This window comes from Vulpes vulpes, unplaced genomic scaffold (genome assembly GCF_048418805.1).
Source record: "Vulpes vulpes isolate BD-2025 unplaced genomic scaffold, VulVul3 Bu000000706, whole genome shotgun sequence".
Classification (NCBI taxonomy): Eukaryota; Metazoa; Chordata; class Mammalia; order Carnivora; family Canidae; genus Vulpes; species Vulpes vulpes.
In genome coordinates this window covers 1-24,151 of record NW_027325693.1, presented here as the reverse complement: position 1 = coordinate 24,151, position 24,151 = coordinate 1, and the positions used below count along the sequence as shown (strand labels likewise).

General features: G+C 33.7%; 1 long non-coding RNA gene across 4 annotated transcripts in view; it reads left to right on the top strand.

Moving 5' to 3' along the window:
* The window catches only part of LOC140596651 (uncharacterized), a 32,317-nt gene extending 11,967 nt beyond the window's left edge, over positions 1-20,350 (top strand). The window contains exons 3-6 of one of the 4 annotated variants that reach the window (XR_011998548.1): positions 909-1,109; positions 18,229-18,276; positions 18,698-18,744; positions 19,580-20,350. This is a non-coding gene — a long non-coding RNA (uncharacterized lncRNA). Of the gene's footprint in view, positions 1-908; positions 1,110-18,228; positions 18,277-18,697 lie in introns of all 4 variants that reach the window. The other 3 variants (XR_011998550.1, XR_011998547.1, XR_011998549.1) reach the window with 3 other exon arrangements.
* Positions 20,351-24,151: the final 3,801 nt, after the last annotated feature.

Here is a 24,151-nt window from a genome sequence, read left to right as displayed (position 1 = left end):
TGCATTTTGAAGCACTGAAAAGATGATAGTTTCTGTAACCAGATATGTGAAAATAATCAAAATAAAAAGATACCTTCACATGTTCCTACCACTTGCTCTTTTTTAAATAATCACATACAGCTAATTGCCTTCCCTGTCCCTTTCCAACACAGTTCTTTTTCTTTATGATAATAATAAAATATTCATTAAATAATTAATTCGGAGAGACAATATTAAGGTAAAAGATTTTCAAGTTCTCAAACTCATCATTGATACATATCCTCCAATATTCATTTATATTTTGTCTATAGTTCTACATTAAAATATTTCACTTGCCTGGGGAAACATTTAACAATATTTATAACAAAGAAAACCTACCCTTGGAGAGTGGAAGCAATGCTGAATTGTTTCCTACTATTCATTAAAGCTCAATTATAAAAAAAAAAATATTTATGGAATTAATCTGTTTTCTTTCTCCTCTTCTTCCCCATTTTTCTCCTCTCCCTTTCCTCCTTCTTCCCCCTTTTTTCCTCCTCCTCCTTTCCCTCCTTCTTTCCCGTGACTCTAAAGTGATGTGCTATATCAGATTTTGTATATATTTGTGCTTATGTTTGAGTATAAATATATATCTTCTGATATATTATACATATATAATCTACATATATAGCTACATTATACATATATATTATGACTACTCTAATATTTAGTAAGTTTTTAAGTGATTATTTTTATAATGAGACTTTTGAATAAAATATTTAGGCTCCCCTTTGTATTCATTATGAGAAAAAAATCTTGCATTCTCTTCCTCCCTCATACCTTCCTCTGCTCCGTCACTTAATATTATCTTCCTTTTGTGTTTATCTTTGTATGAAATCTATGCTTTTGTCCCTGAATTTATCATTTTATTTTTTAAATTTATTTATTCATAGGGACACAGAGAGAGAGAGAGAGGCACAGACACAGGCAGAGGAAGAAGCAGGCTCCACGCAGGGAGCCAGACGTGGGACTCGATTCCAGGTCTCCAGGATCACACTCCGAGCTGCAGGCTGCACTAAACCGCTGTGCCATCGGGGCTGCCCGAATTTGTCATTTTAAAAGATGTCCTTTGGCTGCAAGCTATTGTGCATAAGGTAATAAGGAGAATTATTTTAATATCCAAATTATTTTGTTTTCCTTTATTCATTTGATATTATCAGAATATCCAATATTTATATTCTATCCTATTATTCCTATTCCTGCCTTGGTTTTTATGGTTTCAATTTTTAGTTGAATATATTAAATTCATTCCACTGGAGGATCCCTGGGTGACTCAGCGGTTTAGCGCCTGCCTTCCGCCCAGGGCACTATCCTGCAGTTCCTTATCAGGCTCCCTGCACGGAGCCTGCTTCTCCCTCTGTCTCTCTCTCTGTGTCTCTCATGAATAAATAAATAAATAAAATCTCTAAAAATAAGTAAATAAATAAATTCTCCCTAATAGTCTTTTGCCAGGATCTTTCCATTCACTTCTTACCTAACTATAGCCTTTCTTCCAGAAAGGCTTGTATGAAAAATGTATCCTGCTATTTTACGGTAAAAACTGTTTTGTCTATATACTTTATACTTGGAAGATGACTTTGCTGGATATAAGATCCTTGTATCATATTTTCTTTCCTTGAGTCTCTTTGCAAGTGTTGATCTTCTATCAATGAATATTGCAGCCAAAGTGATTACCTGGACCTTCATTTTCAATTTATCTGTCTTGTTTCCTTTCCTTTATAAGTGACATACTCTTTTTCACCAAGAAGCCAAATGGATCTTTCCTAATAAACTCAACGGAACATTTGTTTATTTCATTTTCTCCTTCACATATTCAGTTTTGCACATGTTATATATTTGGTTCCTGTCTTTTCTTTACTACTTGTTCACTACTTATTTGAATTTAGTTTCCTTTTGTTAATTTTTCTCATTTCACTTTTCTATGTATCCTACTGTTCTGTTTCTTTTCTTCCTATTTATCTTCCTCTTTACTGGCCATTCTTTCCTGTGTGCTTAGTGTTTTTTTTTTTTTTTTTTTTTGTAAAAGTTGTGATTACATATTTAATATTTTTGTGTTAATGTTGGGAGTGTTGGATTCAAATTTTATCTGCTTTAATGTCTCGGTTTTCTTCCATGTTTTTTCTCTGTTGGGAAGTTTTCCTATTACCCCTTTTCTTTTTTTTTTTTTATTACCCCTTTTCTTAAAGTAACATTATATGGATGCTTTATCTATTCCCCTTTGTTGGTTTTGTTGTTGTTTCTTTCTGTGAGGTTTATTTTTTTTTTTTTTTTTTTTTTTGGTTTGCTTTTTGGCCTATTTTTGTTGAGTTGGATTTTCAGAGAAGAAATTAGCAGGGGATAGCAATGACCGCATTCTTAAGTACTGGTTCTTAACAACTTTTGTCTAATTTCTCTGTAGATGTTTGCCTTTTATTTATTGATATTATTTGATTACTGATATTAAGAGCCCTTTATTTACTAGAAATTATTTTGTTACATGCATAGTGTTATTTAAATGAGCATAGAAGTCCATGTAGTATTATTTTATAAATCTTTATAAATCCTCATTCACTTTATGTATAACCTTTTGTCATTGATGGTTCTATTAGGATAACATAAACCTCTTTAAATATTGCAAGCAATTTAGAGTTTAGCACAGCAAATTAAGTGCTTACAAATCTGTTGAAAGGACTGAGAAGTAAAAGGTCAGGGCATACCACCAATAGATCTCAGGTTTGTTGATAGCTTTGGGGGAATTATGAAGTTCCTATTTCCAACCCTGCTCAAAAGGTACGGGAAGTCACTGCTGTTGGTTGCTGCAGGGCAGGCTGTAACACTGAAGAGAATGATTCTTAATGGCCAGCAGACACTAAAAATTCTCACATTCACCATATCCATGCTTTTGCTTTCTGCTGCAAAAGGAAGAATAGAACTGTTTCACTTCTGCCTTCCAGATCTAACAGTCACTCATATTATTATAATCTAAACCAAAGCCCTGCCACAAAGCACCCTGGGAAATTTGTGTTCTAGACATGCTTCTAAGCTATAGGAGAGAGCACGGAAGGTGGTGAGAATGGTTCTGAGTACCAACAATCCTTTTCCTCAGTGCCAGTACACAGCCTTCTATTCAAGCTTATCTCCCAAACAATGGCAACAAGATCATGTGACTGACAAAGATGATGTGCAAGTGACAATGTGTTTGCTCTTTTCCTGAAATCCTCATCATATGTTATACTATATAAAGCATTAGATAGTCTTTATTTCTTTTCTAGTGTAATCACAAACCCCCTTCTATAACCTGTAAAGACTGATTAATAAGTCATTCCCTCAACCCTTTATAAAAATTGTGCAGAAAAAAAGAAAGTCTTCACTTTTTAAATTCATATTATTTACTTGTTTATTTATTTATTGTATACTCCATACCCAGTATGGAGCTTGAACTCACAATCCTGAGATCAAGAATCGCAAGTTCTACTGACCAATGTAGTCATGGCGTGCTGAGAAAAGAAAAGCTTTAAAAAAGGCAACTGATAAGATACAGAACAATGAAGACAATATGATTATTTGTCTAGTCTTTGTTTAACAACTGGTATTTAGTTGCTATTTAAAACTTGTTTCTTTCACTTTCCACGCTACGTTCCATTTATACTCAGTCAGTGCCTCAAAAGTTTGTGATACTCTGCTTAGTAAGGTGATTCAAACTTTGACTCCTTAAATATCATGCTATGTTTGATATTTGATTGCTGTGGCCTTGAGAACCCATGAGTTGGACAAACATAATCCTCTCTGCTTCTACTGTGTAGCAGAAATTATATTGCACCTTACTATTAAGATTGTAACTACAAACAGTTGGCCTTTACCTATTAATTTGGTTGCATTAGAAACTCAGTAAGAGTAAGGTTTTTTTTTGTTTTGTTTTGTTTTTAATTTCGAGTTCATTGAAACCATCACTGTGCCCTTGTAAAACAATTCCGCCTTTGGAAACGAACACCTGTAAACCATCAAAGCAGTAAATTATAGGGAGGGGAGACAAAATCATTTTTGAGGGTGTTCTGAGGGATTATAATGAAAGGAGTCATTCTCACTTTCAACCATTGAGTTTCCAATCTGTTTTCTAAGACAGAAAAAAACATTTGTGGTCATAAATAAAAAAAAATTTAGAACATTTCTTCAATTCTACCAGGTATTTTCTATAAGCCATTCCACTATATAACTGGACCAACTGCTTCTGGGTAATGAGGCACCCAACAAGGTGAGTGATTCCCTTGGGTATGAGTCCTTTGCTTTACTCTTTTGTTGTAAAGTGAATGCCTTGGTCAGAAGCAACATTGTATGGGATGATAATTGTAGCAAATAATGTATTCTATAAATCAGTGGGTAAGACTGAGGGCAGGAAAATTAGAGACACAGAATGGAAATGCTTATCTATAGTAAGTGATAATATCAATGGGGGGAAGGATTACTACTCTTTGATTCAAAAGGGTAAACATTCATTAAACTGCCACCAGAGCTTACTTCCACCCTTCCCTCTGGGGCTAGTGTTTGAGGTTTTTCTGACTCCAAGATACTTGGCAATAAAATCAAAGTGTAAGCCAATCTTCAATATGAGATCAAATGATGCTAACTTACATACACACATTTATAGTTGTATTACCAAAAAGATCCCTGGAAAAATGATAGGAGCTGATAGATTTTTTAAAATATATATATATATATATATATATATATATATATATATATATACACACACACACATATATACATATACATATACATACACACACACAAGGGAAAATAGAGGTTCTATAATGCAATGTGAAAGATGTTAGTTTTTCTGATCCTGCTATGGTAATAGCTGAAATTAATCTCTCAACAGCTGAGAAATTTGGCAGAGGTATTTGGAGGCTGAGAATGTCCCTATGAGAAGAAGAAATTTTTAAAAATATAAGAGGAATAATCAAGAATAGAGAATTCCTGTTCACCTTTCCAGCTGTCACAAAGTGGTGGCTCATATTTTTAAAAATGATATAAAGAAAATTCCCCAGGGAAGGAATCAAGCCAACAGCTTTAAAGAGTAAAATAGCTGCAGAAATCTTTAAAGGAGTACATAGACTGAGAAAGTCAGGGTGAGGACATGGAAGCAGTAATCCAAATGGAAATAACAGGTCTGTAAAGATAGGATGGTGAGAGAAGAGAAAAACAGACAAGAACAAAGACACTTCCTACAGACATCTGAGGTTGTGCAGAGATAGAGTATGGAGAGTAAAAGGAAAAAAAAAGTTGCAGTTTAAGTTGGCACTAAAGAAAAACAATGGTGATACTTGTGCTCCCTAAATGATGGTAGCAATATTTATAAAGGAACTTCAGAAATAGGAAAGAAGGAGTCTGAGCTGATGCAAGGTGGCAACAAAATAATAAGCACTTGCTTATTTATTGGAAATGATCAGCTCAAGAACTAAGTTCAAGGAAGTAAGTACTCTAAAGAAATGTTTTACATATTTAAGCACATCTTACATATGATTTACTACACTATTTAAAAATAGTAATTGCAAACAGAATCTCGCCTTGGTAATTTTTGAAAATTGAAAGACTAAAAGTTGTAGACAATGAAACTGGACCTTGATTTCAAGAATTTTCTAAGCATAGCATAAAACATATGATAGGCACAACGGTAGCAAGGAGAAAAGCTATTGGGTTGAGGAATTTGAAGAGATACCATGCTTTAAGAGGAAAGTGGGAAGAATATTAATTTTATTTCTATGAAGCAAATGTTTGATTAGGAAAACAACAACACAAACAGTTTCTGTTTAAGACCATCTGTCTGAACACTGATGAAATATGTGAAGACATTTCCCAGCAACCCCATCAGCAGCCCATACGCAGTGGTGGGGGATTGTGTGTGAAGGGTGTATAGTGCAAGGTGCCAGAGAAATGAGACAAGCCTGCTTTTATAGCTTCTGTCTGTATATATGGCCTGGAGACTTTTTTACAAGGAGATTCTCAGGTACTTCCAGGAAAGTAAAATACACAAGTGAAACTGGGACTCTAATATACACTCAAAAATGAATTTTATTTAATGCAGCTGACATTGCTTTTTACAGGAGGAGCACAGGTTGTAGACAGATACGAAGAGAGTTCTCTAGAGAACAGTAGGAAGTACAATTAAACAGATCAAAGTAGCAAAACCATAAATGTGCTACCAGATGCAAAAGTGGCACTGTGGAATGTGACCATGCAGAGAGACTGACTCAAGGAGAACTACTGGCTTGCACTCTTTAGAGAGGACTGTGGTGCAAAACAAAACGTGGAGAAGAAAAGCAAATGAAATGAAGGCAAAATCCACTATTAGAAAGTAGAGCAAGGCTGAACAAAGAGCTTCCAGGGATCATTTTTGTGTGTGTGTCTTAGTTCTATGTGGTCTCCTCACAAGCAGGTTACTCACGCTACTTCAAGTTCCATTGCACACACAGGAGCAGCTTAACGGAGGGTTACGTACCTGTTTACAGGAGAACAATTACAGTTTATTGTTGTATTTTCCTGTGTCAAAGTGAACTGGAACATTACTTTGGGGAACAAATTTCACATTTCACTAACTCATGTGAAAGCATGAGCAGATAGGAATGCTTTCCGGAAGATAAATTTTTGAAGGAAGAAAAAGGGAAATCTTGAAAAGGATATGGTGAAGTACAGTATATGACAGCATAGGAGTATAAAAAGCCACTTAAAAAAGCAAAACCAAGAAAGTATCCTACTTAGAAATAACAAAGGAAATCTCTCTGTATAAAACAGAAATTGATGAGCTTGAGGATGAAGATATTAAAAACAGTTTTCAAACATCTAAGGGAAGTAGTAGAACAGAGTCAAAATAAAGTGGTCTTTTTGGAAGGAAAAGAAACTTCTGGTTAAAATATATATAATGTTCTGCCTGAGGGAACCAGGAGTGGAGGAGACCAGGGAACACACACTATGAAGTGCTTGAGAATCAGACGGCTCAAGTAATGAAAATAAATAATCGTAATGATGTCACATACACAAACATGCATACATGATAACCTGCTTACATGATATTTTACGTGAGTTGTTTGATGTTTTTAATAATCCTTCAGTCTAGTTATCTTAATTCCCATGTTGCAGGTGAAAACACTGAGTTTCAAAGAGATCTATCAAGATTTCCATGAAAAAATAGTTATTAATCTCCCTTATCATCACTTTTGCCTATGGACTCCTTATTTATGGAAGTGGATTCCTATATTTAGAATGAAATATAAAAGCTTGGGTTTTTATTTGGCATGTCTTTTTTTAACATTTCTTTCTAAAAATTCTTATTGTATTTTATGTAATTATTGGTCTGCATTTGAAGATAAATCAGGAAATAAAACTTTCTTTACCACCACTAGGTAGAAAAATACTGTGCTAGAAGACAAAATCATTCACTAGAAGGGCTGACCAGAGAAATTATAACATAAAAATAAAAAATAATAATTAGAAGAGTATTAAGGGAAAAGTGGTAAAAACTGCAGTGAATTCAATTTATGATAATAGATGTTACTTTTTAACATGTTTGTTGGTGTAAAACACATAGGTATCATATACACAGAACTTCTTAACATAGAGGGAATCCCACCTTATAAATAGGCTTCGATTTTCCACCTTACACCATTCTGGCATTGTGTTAAACACTATGAGAGACATGGAGTGATAGAAGAATTTTGTATTCAGGAGTGAATAAAGGGGAGAGGGTGGTATGCACAGATCAGGCAATATAACTATAATTAACCCTGAACATTTACTTTTCATTAAATTATTCCATTAGTTTTGTATTCATTCATTCACTCAACAAAGAATTTATATATTTATCTATATAATTATCTATAGCCACTAAGGAAACCAGTATGGACTTTCCATAATAAGTTAAAAATAGAACTATCATATGATCCTGCAATCCTACTTTGGGGTACATATCCAAAGGAAATGAAAATAGCATTATTTACAACAGGCAAGATATGGAAATAATATGTGTCACTTAATGGACAAATGGATTAAAAAAAGATGTGATATATATATAAACACATGATGAAATATTATTCTGCCATGGGAAAGAAGGAAATTCTGGCATTGAAGACAATATGGATCTTGAGGGCTTATGCTAACTGAAATAAGCCAGACAGAAAAAAACAAATACTGCATGATATTATGTATGTGTGAAATCTAAAAAGAAAAACAAACAAAAAATCCAAAACACAGAAACACAAAACTCATAGAAACAGATAGTAGAAAAGCAGTTGCCAGAGATGGATCCATCTCTGGTAAGAGGGAAAAGAGGGAGAACTTAGTTAAAGGGTACAAACTTTCAGCTACAAGATAAAAGAAGTCTGAGGATCTAATGTGAAACATGGTAACTATAGACAACAACACTGTTACATAATTGAAAATTGCTAAGACATTAGAATTTAAATATTCTCACCAAAAACAAAACAAAACAAAACTATCATACCTCAGGGATAAATTATTAACATTTTTGTGGGCTTCATTCCAGGTTTAATTTTGTATATATACATATATGCATATGCACACATGTGTATATCTTGTTATATATATATATAATTTAAGGACCCTTTGTCATCTTATAGATCATGAACAGTTTCTTAATCATTTAGTAGTCTTCTATAATGCCATTTTAATAGCTATATATTTTTCCAGTACATGTGTGTATATGTGTACATGTGTACTATTAATTTAATAATTTCTCTGTGTTGGGTATTTACATCACTGTCAACATTTCACTACTATAAAAATGTTGTATTAAGCATACTTGAGGTGAACGTGAACATATCTGTAAATTCTTCTTGTGAGGAGTCCCTAGAAGTCTAATTGTTACATATGATATTTTGCACAGTTTTCTGATTTCTAATATACATTGGTATTTATATTCCTAAATCACACTACAGAAAAATTTGAACTTTTTTTCAAACCAGCTGTTAAACATGAGTGTCAATTTCTTCACGCTCTTGTGAACAATGGGCACAATTAAAACTGTTTTAAACAACAACAAAACAAAATTTAAAAACTAAGGGAGAGTTTGCCCATTTACACTTTTCTTTTCTTTTTTTTTTCTTCCATTTACACTTTTCAAACAAATTCCTACTGGCACATATATCTTTTTCTTTATATATAGTACATAAATCTCTATAGTATATCTCTATTCTCTCTCTCTCTCTTTTAAATATTTTATTTATGTATTTATGAGACACACACACAGAGAGAGAGAGGCAGAGACACAGGCAGAGGGAGAAGCAGGCTCCAGGCAGGGAGCCTGACATCGACTCCCTCCCGGGTCTCCAGGATCACACCCTGGGCTGAAGGAGGCACTAAACCGCTGAGCCACCCAGGCTGCCCTCTATTTTTATCTTTGTCTCTGTATATTTAATATGTATTCTTATATAACTATTCCTCATTGATGAACCACCTAAGCTCCTTACTCTGAAGTCCTAGGCATATATATAGGTTCCTGTGTTCCACATATTGGTTTCTGGGCTTTCAGTGACTCCGGGTCAGCAAAATTTTCTACAATTGTCTGGTGAATTAAGTGGAAGGTATTTCATGAAAGAAAGGTGTGGGATGAAGATGAGAGTGGAAAGGAAGGCTGGTGGAAAAATCTTAGAAGGTGCAAAATTTGGAAGCCACAGGGTTTGTGGCTGCTAGGGAGACTTTAAGTGGAAAAAAAGGTTTATTTGGAGAATAAACCTCTGCAGAGAAGTGGTTCTGATGGAAGCAAAATTGCTAATTCACTCCTGAGCAGAACTCCCCAGACTCAGAGTTAACTAAAGAAAGAAAGAAAAAAAGTTCTACATCTGCTTGCATAAAATTATTTATAACTCAAAGTAGTGTTTGGAATTTCACCAAGAAAAAAATTATTATGGTTAGCGTGTACCCAATTTTCCAATACAAATAAACAGAAAGGGGGTTTGAGGTTATTAATCAATCATGTGTTGATACAGGTAAGTTTATGCTTATTGTTTTTTCCCCCTCACAAACATAAACTAAGTTACTCTGCAAAAAGAAAAATTGTGATTTGCTCTGAGTTTGCTTCTTGGAATGTGGATTACAGAGATATGTATTCTAATTATTCCCAGTGTAGGGATCTGAGGAAATTTACTGGACACTGGGAAGGAAAGCACCAGCATTGTAAGAAAATTGGAGAGTGATATTGTCGTTTCCAGAATTAACATGTCTTATTTCAAAACTGCCCTTAAATTTGTTGGTATGGGGAAAAAAAAAGAGAGAGAGAGAAAACAGCATCTTCTCTGAGGTTCTAGATACCTGGTCCTGTCACTCAAAATACAGGTAATTATAATTATAATTTGAGAAAGTTAAATGACCTGGACTTCCTGGTAAGGCCTGTTTATCATTTGTAATAAGCATTCTATGGAAAGACGTCGTCCAATATTATATCAATGGATTTTTTTGTCTATTCCTGCTATTTCAAACAGCAGTTCTAATTCTTAATGGTGTTACAGAGAAAACAAAAGTCCCTTCCCATAAACAAGAAATTTTCAACCTGATTTTTAAGCGGACTGCTAATTGGAATATAAAGCATATTAAAATATGATGGGGACTCCAAGTGCCAGGAAAGACCAAAAGGGGGGCAAACTATGGGTTTATACATCAAATCTCAGGACACATCTTCAGCAAAAATCAAGGTCTCTGTGTATTTATGTGTGGTTTGAACAAGAAGACATCATACTAATTCAGAGCATAACTTTTTACTGGACGAAGACAAGTAATTTCTTTTTCAGTCATTAACCAAATAATAAATTATTTAAATAGGAGGTATTTAGATCCTGTTCACAGGTATGTATGTAGAGACTACCTATTTGAAAACAAGCCCTTTTTTGTGGGTTGAAAATCCTTTCAACCCACAAAAATAAGCCAATCTCAATATTCTAACTACTCTTTTGTCTTTTATGCTAGCTGTTTTGAGATATATTTCATTAAGGGGAGGATTTTTCTCAAATGGGTAAAATGAGTGAATAATGTTGGAAAGCAAGGGCAAAAGTAGCAATTATTTGAAAAAATGGCCTGTAGGGTGAATTAAATAGTTATATATATATAATAAAATGATCAATGATTTTTTGGAAAGAAAATTTTTCATTTTCTGATGTATGATTCTCTGTAATCTCTATTCCTAAAAGACTACACCTATAAATGGGGCTTCTGTGCCAGCAGCCAAACACTTTAGATTTCTTTTTTTTTTTTTTTTAAACTACAGGTCACAATCCAGAGTGTAAGTGTGAATGTGTGTGTGTGTGTGTGTGTGTGAGAGAGAGAGAGAGAGAGAGAGAGAGAGATGACAGAGACAGAAACAGAGATAGAGAAAGAGAGAGAGAGAGAGAGAGAGAGAGAGAGAGAGTGAGGTGAGAAGGGGTGGAAGGAGAAAGAGAAAATATTTTGTTGCATTCCCCTATACAATGCAGTGCATCTTTGTTCTTTATTTGATTGCTATTTTATTTTCCTCCTCTCCAGTACCACATCGCTTTTTGTTTCTTTTTTTCCTCTGGGTATCTATATGTCGGCATATCTAACAACACTTCTTCACATTTGAAAGATGAGAAAATTACTAAATCCGCAAGTCCTTATATCTCATATAGCATCTGGCTTATATGGTATCTAGCAAATGAACCTAAACACCTTTAAGAGCTTAATAGTCTCTTTTTCTCCTAAATTTTAAAATTATTTCACAGTAAAACATTTTGGTATTTGGGAATGCATTTTAAGCTTCCCGTTGAAAATCACTGAATGTATATCCATCACCTCTGTATAACAAACTAAGCCAGAATGTTTTATAATTACTATTAAAATGGAAATCCCTAAGAACTAAAAATTTGAGATTTCCTTCTGTAAAACTGATTAATTAAAATTTTGATCCTGAGTTTTCCTGATTTAATTTTTTCATAAATAGACAAATAGATATTTATATGGTCTGCCAACTTCAGCTTCAGTATCTAGGGGGAAAAAGTTGTCAGACAGGCATGTAATAATCATATTGGTCAATCTAGCTTGATTGCTTTCTTCCAGCAATGGGCAGTTGTAATTTCCTATCACATTTATAGTCAGTATATTTGAGAAAGGGCAAAATAGGTTAATGAAATCATTATAATTTCATTCAAATGATATATATTTTAAAAGCTCAATTAAAGAAACAGATACCAGGGCACCACATTTTATTTTGCCTTATGGAGACCACTTTGCTGTAGTACCTTTAAAAGATACTGAAAAAAAACACATTTACCAGTGCTGAAATGAATGTGAAGTCATTATCATTACTAAACATATCCATAAAGTAAATTTATTGTGAAAAGAGATGATGTGGTTTTTTTTTGAAATTCATTTGTTCTTTCATCTATCCAATGCATGTTTTATCAAATTCTTCTCCTTTTAAGATGGCATAACTGGTTTTAAAAGAGTACTCAGAAGTTAGACTAAGCCGGAATTTAACATCATTGCTTATTATTTGTTTGTTTTTAAGCAAGGTAATAAGTTTCTTTAATGATAAGTTTCTTTGTAAGATGGACATATTGATGTTACTATCCTCATTGTAATAAGGGAAAGAAATAAATATAAAATTACAGCGACTGATATACAAGATGTTAATAAATTTTATTATCATTTTTATTGTTATTATTATGTTGCAGCCTTTAGAGCTGTGGAACAGGTAGAGTTGAATAGTATATTCCCTTCCCCTCAGCTTACTGGTGTCCAGGTAAGAAAGCAGAGAGATAATATTAATATGGTAATATTGTGTCAAGATATGACCTAAACACACTTTATCTAAATTAACTCACTTATATTGTCAATGATTGTATGAGGTGAAATTTGTGGGTGTCCCCATTGTACAGACAAAGAAATAGTATCTCCAAGTTATACAGCTAGTTAAAGCTGAGTTGGGGGGCAACTGAGTGGCTAGGGGTGCCTGAGTGGCTCAGTTGGTTAAGCGTCTGCCTTCAGCCCAGGTCATGATCTCAGGGTTGGGATGGAACCCTGCATTAGTCTCCTTGTCCAGCAGGGAGTCTGCTTCTCCCTCTCTCTCTCCTTCTGCCTCTGCCTACCACTCCTCCTGCTTGTGCTCTCTCTCTCTCTCTCTCTCTCTGTCAAATAATTAAATAAATAAATAAATAAAGTCTTTAAAAAATGCTGAGTTGGTATATGAATCTAGGCAGTCTGGATTCAGAGTCATTGTCTTTGTGTTTGTTTAATCCTTAACATTATAACTGTATGCTTCCTAATTCATACTACCTATGAACCCTTGATTCTTTGGATTAGAACAATACCTAGAAAAATCTGAGATACTTCAGAATCTTTCTATCAGTACTCTATTCATGGCTATGAAATCTCAGGTAATAACCATAATTTCTTCCCATAAAAGAAAGAGAAATGGCTGTCCCCAACCACATTCAGTGTTTTTCTTCTAGTTATAACTCAGCCATCAGGATATCGGTCTCTGCACACAAAATAACCCAAATTTCCAGAGTGAAAAGGAATTTCTCCATATTTTACAATTATTCTAACATCCCTTGCCCAAGATAAGCAAAATCCATAAGGGCATTCGGCCATGACCTTTCCCCCAAACACTACTGCTCCTTCTGGCACAAATAATCCATGTTCTTCACCCAAGTCATTTATTGCACATTTGCTCTGGACCCAGCAGCAGGAAGATAATGAGAGAAATTCAACGCTACTATCCCCACCTTCTGGAAGCTTACAACCTTTTTAAACAAATATGCAACCATAATGTATGACCTCATTATGGCATCATGAAAAAAGAATAATATCTATGTCCAAAACAAACTTGCATATATGTAAAATGGCACTTGGTTATAAATACAGTGCGTTCTGCTTATTTTAGAATTATTTTCTGCCCTCACTCAATGATAAAGAATCCAGACATTTTTCATTTCCATAGTGTGGCAGGGGAGGCATAATTCCTATTTCATCCTTATGGAGACAATGTATTTTCTGGGGAATTCCAGGTTTATGGGAGTATATTTTGACTTTAAAAGAAAATTGTTTCTCTCTTGGCAACACTTTAGACACCAAATATGTAGATTTTCTACACCAAGAAATTCTCCAATTTTCTGCAGATACCAATTACATGTCCTACAATTTATTTTAATTCCGTTACTAACTACCCAGGATCAGTATGCAGACCCCAATGATTAAAGCTTCAGACTGTCCCACCTCAAACACCAATCACAAGTAGTGGGTCCCCAGGTTACCCACATTTTTGCTGGAATTGGCTACAAATCAGAGATTCTTTTTTAAAAATAATTTATTTATTTATTTGTTTGTTTGTTTGTTTTAGAGAGAGCACACATACGCACAGGTGCCAAGGAACACTGTATATACTTTTTTTTCTTCCAAAAATATGTAGCTAAGTGCAAGAATAACATACATTTTACAAGTTTTAACTAGTCAAGCTAACAGTTTTCACAACATATCTTCTTCTAATATAATTACAAGGAAACATTTCATGTAGTGTGATTGTCACTAGAAAGATTCCAATTTAACTATAATAGCATTAGTGAGTAACAGGGCATGGAAATGAGCTGTACAAACTAGCACCATAAGGAAAAGATTTTATATCCACACTATTTAGAATGGGATCACTACTATCTTTGTGTCTCTGTGATTCCTAAGTTTCTCAGGTAAAAATAAACTTAACATAGTTAAACAAATAACATTTAAAATGAAAAATTCAAGTTTCTATTGAGTCAGAATTTGAGGCAAAGATACAATTAATGTTTCCTTTACCTACACTCTCCCCCATACACACATAACTAAAATCAATTAAGACCTATCGTCTCAATTGATAGTAAATTTCATATAGACTAAAATATGCTCATCCATTTTAAGCTATTCTTTTGTCTCAGATTTCCAGCACACTTGGTTACATACAGGTATAGATATAGATTAAGACTACATAAGGTATCTGCAATATAGGGACTTATGCAGATATGAACAAAGTGATGGAAGTAAATATTAATTGATTAATATTAATATTAATAATTAATTCTAATAACTTTTTGACGTATGACAAGGAGGTAATTCCCAAACTGGGAAACATTTTCATTATCTTTCCAACCCATGCATTCTGAGAGGTAGTTTTAATAACATATACCACTAATATAATACATTTGACTGTTTATTGATTGATTGATTTTTGTTTTATTTTATTTCTTTTTAAGTAGGCTCCACACCCAGCATGGAGCCCAACACAGGGCTGGAACTCACAACCCTGAGATCAAAACCTAAACTGAGATCAAAAGTAGGTCGCTTAACTGACTGAGCCACCCAGGTGCCCATAAGTTTGACTATAAAAAAAAAAATTAAGTATTGTTTCTCTAAATCAAACCATAATAATTGAAGGGTACTAAATTTCAGTCTGTAGTGAGCTATTAATTAAAGATGAACATATCTGTGTATTTCAACAGAGCAGAAGGTGTTGAATTTCAGGAAATTTGCAGGCCTAGGAGATATTTGCATTTTTAAAAGGAATCACAAGAAACACTATTGTATGAATTTTACACCCACGGATCTCCTAAATTTTAAAATGAAACCAATAATGTGTCTTGTTCCAAAAGTATGATTGACTTAATGTGTTGAAGTTTTTTGTTTTTAATATATATAGTTTTTCCATGACCAATTAGTTGATATACAATGGCCTGTGTCTTCTCCTACAGTATGTGATACATTTTTGGTGAACATGCACTATATTTGCTGCTTCCATAATAAATCTTCAAGTTATCTAACAGAAAGATGTTTATACAATGGGTACAGATGGTATAGACTGACAAATTTTTAGACATTACTTCTTAACACAGTGTCTTTTAACACAGCTTCTCTGGAATGTTGCATATAGGAATTCTAGTTAGAGAAAACATATGTAAACTATGTCTTATAATAAAAGGTAATTTTTTAATCTTTATATTTGTTGTTTAAAATGGGATTGCTAATGTCTCTGTTTCAGCCTTTATGCTAGTTTTATTTTTTGAGATGTAATTAACTACAATAAAGTCTAATTTATAGTTAGAATTTGGTAAGTTGTGACAATATATAAACCTGTGAAACAATTAATACAATCAGGATATTGAACCCATCTCCATAACCTACAAAAATTTGTGTCTTCCCTTGGTAATCACAGTTCCCAACCAAGCTACCTCCAATCTTTCCTAGGCAATAACTGATTTTATTTCTGACATCTTTTATTGGTTTGAATTTTCTAAAATTTTCTTTAGTTAGATCCTATAGTATATGCTTTTTTGTGTGTGTCTTATTTTTTTTAAGATTTTATTTATTCATGAGAGACACACACAGAGAGAGAGAGGCAGAGACATGAGCAGAGGGAGAAGCAGATTCCCTGGGGGGACCCTGATGTGGGACTTGATCCCAAGAACCCAGGATCATGACCTCACCCAAAGACAGATGCTCAACCGCTGAGCTACCCAAGTGCCCCTCAGTTTTAAGATATTATGAATAATAATATTATGAATATTATGAATAAAACTACAAACAATTTGCATATAAATCTTTGTATAGGTATTGCTTTTTTTTTCCTCTCAGGTATATGTCTCAGATAACACAGTAGTGTTATGTTTAACCATTCAAGGTTTAAATCTTACTATTTTTGTTTCCATTTTTCCATGTGTTCTTTGTTGCCTTTTTCTTCTCTTTAATTTATACTAATTGGATATTTTTATGAATTCACATATCACTTTTGTTCACCAATTAACTATAAATACTTATTTTAGTGATTGCAGGTTGATGGTATATATGTTTAACGTTTCAACACTTCAAGTAATATTAAACCATTTCATGTAAAGTGTGAGAACCTTATAATAGTATACTTCCATTTCTATCCTCATGGCCATTTGTTATTGTTGTCACACATTTATTTCCCCATATGTTATAAACTCCACACCACATTGTTATTATTTTTGCTTTAACGGTAAATAATCATTTTTTCCAGTTTAAAATTGTGGTAAAATATACATGATATATTAAAATTGACCATCTTGAGGGGATCCCTGGGTGTCTCAGTGGTTTAGTACCTGCCTTCGGTCCAGGGCAAGATCTCGGAGTCCTGGGATCAAGTCCTGCATCGGGCTCCCTGCAAGGAGCCTGCGTCTCCCTCTGCCTGTGTCTCTGCCTCTCTCTCTCTCACTCTCTCTCTCTGTGTGTCTGTCATGAATAAATAAATAAAATCTTAAAACACACACACATACACACCTCCCTGTTTATCTACAATGGCTGTGCAAATTTGCATTCTGATCAACAGTGCACAAGGGTTCCAATTTCCTGGAAAATATCCCATGTACAGTTGAAAAGAATGATTGTTGTTGGGTAGAGAACTCTATATATATGTTTGTTAGATGTAACTGGTTTAGTTGTGTGGTTCAAGTCCTCTATTTCCTTCTTCCCTCTCCAGAGAAATCTCTTCTGATTTTTCTAATCATTATTGAGAGTGAAGTATTAAAGCATCAAACTATTATTGCAAAACTATTTCTTTAAGGCTTCTTCCAAGAAGAAAGATTAGATTACCAAGGGAAGACAACCTTGCTTTATATATTTTGATTGTTATTAGGTATATAAATGTTTATAATTTTGTATCATGCCGTATGAACATTAATATATAATGTCCCTTAACTTTTATTACCTTTTTTTCATTTAAAGTTTATTTTTTCTAGTGTTACTATAGCCACCCTCTCCTCTTTTGGTTACTATTTGCAAGGGTTTTTTCCATCTTTTCACTTTCCACACGTTCGTGTCTTGGATCTAAAGTGAGTCTCTTATAGACAGCAGATAGTTTAACCATGTTTTAACCCATTCAGCCATTCTCTATGTTTGGATTGGAGAATTTAATCAATTTATATTTAATGTAATTACTGATAAAGACTTCTGTCATTTTGCTATTTGATTTACATCAAATATGTCTTATAGCTTTTTTGTCCCTAATTTCTTGCATTACCATATTCTTTCATGTTTAGTTGATTCTTTTAGTGAAACATTTAAAGTCCTGTCTAACCCCCTCTTGTGTGTATTCTAAAGCTATTTTCTTTGTGAATACTATGAGGATTATATTTAAAATTATACCTGAAACTATAATAATATGCTAATTTGAATTTGTCAATACTATATGAAAGCTCTGCTCCTTTATAGCTCTATCCCTATTCCTTTCAGGTGCTGATGTCACAAAATTACATCTTTATATGCTGTATATCCAAAACCGTAAGTTGATATTTTTTTAATTCACCAGTTTTTTTAAATTATGTAGAAAACAAAATGTGGAATTACAAACCAAACTTCCAATGATACTTTTAGACTAATAATAGTATTTTAAAAAGTTTTCATTTCTTATTCCTACAAAAAACAGAAAGTAAAGTTACCAACTATTGTTACAGTAATAATAGCTTTTGTAATTGCTTATATATTTATATTTCCTGAAATCCTTGTTTCTTCATACATCTTTCAGTTACCATCTATTATATTTTCCTTTTGACATTCAAGACTCTAGTATTTCTTGCAGAGCATGTGTAGTGGTAACAAATTCCCTCAGATTTTTATAAGACAAAAATCTTAATTTATGATATTTTTGAAGTACAATTTTGCTGGATATATTATTCTTGGTTTATACTTTTTCTTCTTTTAGAACTTGGAATATATCAGCTCACTTTCTTATGGCCTCCAAAATTTCTGGTGAGAAATCTGCTTATAATTTTAGTGAAGATCCCTTATATATGATAAGTCATTTTTCTTTTGTTACCTACAAGATTCTCTGGTTTTGGCTTTTGGCAGTTTGATTAAAATGGGTCTTGATGTGGGTCTTTGAGTTTATCCTGAATAGATTTGGTTGAGCCTCCTATACTGGCTTGAATAGTAATCTCCCAAAATATATATCCACTCAGAACCCATGCAGGTGACTTTATTTGAAAGTGGTGTCTTTGTAGATACAATCAAGTTAAGATGAAAACATAGTGGATTAAGGTGGAGCTTAAATCCAATATGACTGGTGTTCTCATAAGAAGAAAGAGATTCATAAACAAATCCAAAAGGAGAGCACCATGTAAAGACAAAGGCAGAGAGTGGAGTGATATATCTACAAGTCAAGTAATTTCAAGAATGGCCAGCAACCACCAGGAACAAGGAGAGAACCTCCGGTCACCACCAATCTTGTCAACACTTTAATTTGAACTTCCAATCTTCTGAATTAGGAGAAAATAAATTTTTGTTGTTTTAAGCTACCCAATTTTTAGTAGTTTGTTACAGTGGCCCTAAGAAACTAATAAAACTCCCCTTAGTCTTTAGATGCATAAGGTTGCAGCTGAATTTGGAACTTCAGTTGTAGACCTGTTGGAATGAATAAGTTTCTTTCACAAATTAGAATAGCAAATTAATGGAATCCTTATTTCCTAGTGATGAAGTTTAGGTAATGTGAGATTATATAGTGTCATGGTGTTTGAAAAATGTATGAAGAGTTTTAGGTTTATGTGGATGTAAACTCGGGGTCCTTGCTTTCTGTTGTCCTTTTAAGATACGTCAAGGGTTACTGTACAAAAAGAAGGACTTTCGAGAGACTGGAGACAAGGATAAAGAAGAAAAGATCTGAGAGCTATTTCTAAGGAGGAAAAAATGGCCTACCCCAATACTGATTCCCTCCCTTATGTTTTCCAGAAATATTTCAGGATTTCTATGAGCCATTGTCTGCTATAAGCTTATCACTCTTACTCTTCCCTAAAATACTTACTTATTATGACTATCTGATATAAATTCACCATAATATTTTAGTTTAAGGAAATAAGTTCATTTTTTATTGTATTATTATTGTCACTGTTACTATTTTCAATAACAAGCTGTCAATTTAATCGGGAGCAGATATGACTTAACACACTTGAGTAGAAAAGGTAACTCTAAGTTTCTACCAGCTATCTTGCTTTGTCTTTTTGCCAACAGAGATGTCCCAAGCAGAGATTGTTCCTTTAATCACAGTCCGTAATGGAAAGGCATATAAAGCATACAAACATATAGCTCCTGATTAAAAGTAAATGTGCTTAAAATTACTAAAAGTAATGTTTTATGCCACTGAAGTTTGGGGGCTATTTGTTACCAAAGCAAATCTATCTAAAAACAGTCTTTAAAAATAAAAATGTAACAACTTTTACAAGACTAAGTTTAATGGTTGGCAGATGATTAATGGGTAAAATGAAATTTTGTAAATTTCTTCATCTTTCACAGCTTAGATGGAATATATATTGTTGTAATTGAAATATCACAAAAAATAAAAACTAGAACTATTACCATTTAATATTTCTTTCTTAATTCTCTCTCCTATTAGTAGCCTTAAGTAACATTTATTAGATTTAGCAAATGTGTATGCATTGTAATAGGACTTTATGGAAACTCATATCATGGTTTGGAATCACTTTCCACATTTATGATTTGGAATCATTTTCCACATTCATGATTTTTCACATCCTTGTGATGCGCTCTGCGCAATAAAATATAAGGGAAATCACAGTGGATCAGTTATGCATTTAGGCCTCAAGTGTTATTGAATACTTCTGCCTATTTTCTGGAACTCCTTCTATGACTATGAGAGAAAGCCAAAGATAGCTTATTGGAAGATGAGAGACAGGGGGGATGCTAGAGCCAGCTCTTATTGACTTGGAGGAGCCAATCATGTGTATCTTTTACGAACTTCACATTCAGCTAAATCACATCGTCGTTGCTAGACCAAAATTACCAAGGCTGAACACTGATCTGCCTTTCTGAGTCAAAATGTTTTCTCAGTGTTATCTCTTTGTATTGGGGTCTTAATTCGGTAAATTTTTTCAACATTTGAAATCACTGAGTTTCTGAAATCTCTATTTTATTTTTTATTCCTACTTGCAAACTGGCCACTTTTTTTCAGTTTGCCTCTTTTTTTCAAAATACGTTTCTTAAAGAAATCACCCCAAACTGAAACATACTACCAATGCCAATCTTTAGATCTAAACATTTCTTAGTTATCCAGTCTTCCTTGTAAATTACTTCAAAAAACAATTTTATCAAATATTTCACCAATGCAGTCTTTAACTTCTGATTAACGTTGTCTTTTACAATCTGGAGAATTTATAAGCCAATGCCACATACTTTATTTTTTAAGGCACCACTTTACTTTTGATACTATCAACTGGGAGGTTTGTCTCAACATTATACTCCATCAAGAATATAATTTGGTGACGATTCTACTGTCTGCAGTGAGATGTAGATTGCTGTGGTAGTGAAAGGGGACATTGCAAATTATGTCCTACTTCTTAGAGGTTTCTACTCTAAGAAGCACATGACTTCATATAATGTGTGGAGTGGCAAAGAATAATACTATCATTTTCCCAAAAAGGGGGAAAGCAAAAATCTACAATAACATTAATGATTACTACGGTAGCTATTAAAAGAAGAAATAATAGAATATCACATATACCAGATCTAAAGAATGACATGATTTGAGGAAGAAAGACATGTGGCTATTTGTTTTGGTGTACAATGATATAATCACATGCAGAGTGCAGAGTGCAATATTGGATGTGAAAAGAGAGCCAGCATCTGGATGCTGCACAGAAACAGTATCAATGACCAGTTAGTCTTAACAAGAGCAGCAGGGTGAAGAAAAGAAAACTACAGCAATATTCATATGAGTAACTACATGTCCTATTCCATTTTGGCACGGAAGGCGGCTCAGAATATCAAGATAACAAAAAGTAAAAGATGTATGCCTCAGTTTCATTCTTGGGATAGCTATCTGGCTAGTTTTGTGGGAAAGAAGGAGGCAAGCATTAAAACGAATATGAAACTGAAGCTTTAAAGTTGGCCAAATTTTTGTTTATAATTGAAATGACCATAAAATTGGAAATGTGCACAAGACAGGCACTACTGTGGAATTAGAAGGGAGATTTTAAAATATTGCTGAAGGCAGTGTTTGTACACAAACAAAATAGGCACAGCCATTTCTTATTATTGGTGGGTAGTTATATTCTATAAAGTGACCACACATGCCAAAATAGCAAATACAGAACCACTTTTCCTAAGGATAATGCAGGGATATATTCCTGAGAACTGATCACAACATCTTTATCAACTGATCAATATATAACTTTGTTTTATGTTTCTCTTTAAAAATACTTTCTTTAATATATATTGTTGATTGATTAACTTTGAATTAATGGCAAATAGCACTATAACTCTTGTCTGAATGCAGCTTACCACATGTATTTTCTTTGTAAGACACATTGTACACTTTTGCACATAGGAACACTAGACAGCACTTCAGCATGATATTGGAGACCAAAAGAAGCTAAATCAACGATAAAAAGCTTAAATATGTAAAAACAAAACAAAGAATAAAAACCAAAGTATGACACCAAATAGACTAAGGGATATGGCAGGAGGAAGGATTATTAAGTTGAGACTATTTCACTTACAGGTGAGAAATGTCGACCGTACCTTGATTCTAAGTTTTCGTAAAAATGCAAAAGTCTAAGACTCTAAGAAGTGTTGTGAGAACAGAGCAAATAAGATATTTCTGTGGTTGGAGTAGTGAGTTCTAGTTTGGAGTTCGAGAAGAACTTTTCAAAGTTCTTTTCAAGAATAATTTTGAATAAATAATAAATGTATACATATATATTTGTATGCAAATGTATTTATAATTGTAAGAAATCATGAAACGTCAGGAATATAAAAAATGAGCTATCTCTCTTACTCAAGTCCTCCTACTATTCAGAACTCCTTATTGGATGACACATAGTGTTACAAAGAGGGAAGGAATCTAGAAGGACATGGCATTTGAACAGGGCTTTAATAGGTCTTCTGGATTTGGAGAAATGAAGATGCATTATCAGTGCATTTATAGAGACAGTATGAGAAAATCTCGATTGAGGGGATCCCTGGGTGGCTCATTGGTTTAGGACCTGCCTTTGGCCCAGGGCGTGATCCTGGAGTCCCGGGATCGAGTCCCACCTTGGGCTCCCTGCAGGGAGCCTGCTTCTCCCTCTGCCTGTGTCTCTGCCTCTCTCTCTCTCTCTCTCTCTGTGTCTCTCATGAATAAATAAATAAAATATTAAAAAAAAGAAAATTGCCAATTATAGATTTAGTGAGAAGTTCCAAGTTACATGATCATATTACAATTCTCTTTTGAATCATGAGTTAAATATGCCAAGGAGTAGAAGTTATATCAGTGGATCTCAGAAGTGTATTCTTAATTTCCCTTCACTGTTAAAATTGTTCCTTAATATCCCACGAAAATCTTTACCTATTAATTTCATCCTAGTGACTTATTTTAGTACAAAAAGGATTATATAAGACTACAAGAAAGCCAAATCAAACAGTAAAAAGAAATTAATGAAATACAACCTTGTTTGAATTTAACTGTTATTTCTGATAGTTTCAAAAACCTTTGGGGTTTTAAACAAACTCAACTGAAATAGTTCTACAGTCCCATGAAGTAGGTGCAGGCATTATAATCTCTATATTACAGCTGGGAACCTTGAGGCACAAAGCCATTTAAGCGATGTCTGAGGTCACTGAGCAAGTAAGTCACTGGTGAGGCCAATAATAGAATCCCAATTGTTCAGCTAGTTCTTTGTTCAGAAGACCATATTGGTTTTTTTATTACGCCAAGGATAAAATTTAGCTTTATATCAGAGGATATTTCTTCTTACATGCCAACCAAAAAATCAACATTTAAAAAAATCATTAAATGGGGATCCCTGCGTGGCGCAGTGGTTTGGTGCCTGCCTTTGGCCCAGGGCGCAATCCTGGAGACCCGGGATCGAATCCCACATCAGGCTCCCAGTGCATGGAGCCTGCTTCTCCCTCTGCCTGTGTCTCTGCCTCTCTCTCTCTCTCTCTGTGACTATCATAAATAAATAAAAATTAAAAAAATTAAAAATAAAATAAAATAAAATAAAAAAATAAAATATAAAAAAATCATTAAATGGATATTAAATCAAATCATATTTCATGCTTGAGATTTTCAAGTTACTCTCAGAAAAGTGTTTTCTTGTTGTTTAAGAGGAAAATACCCATACATAGTTTTTTGTTGTCATCATCTCAATTCATAAAACTTTTCTCC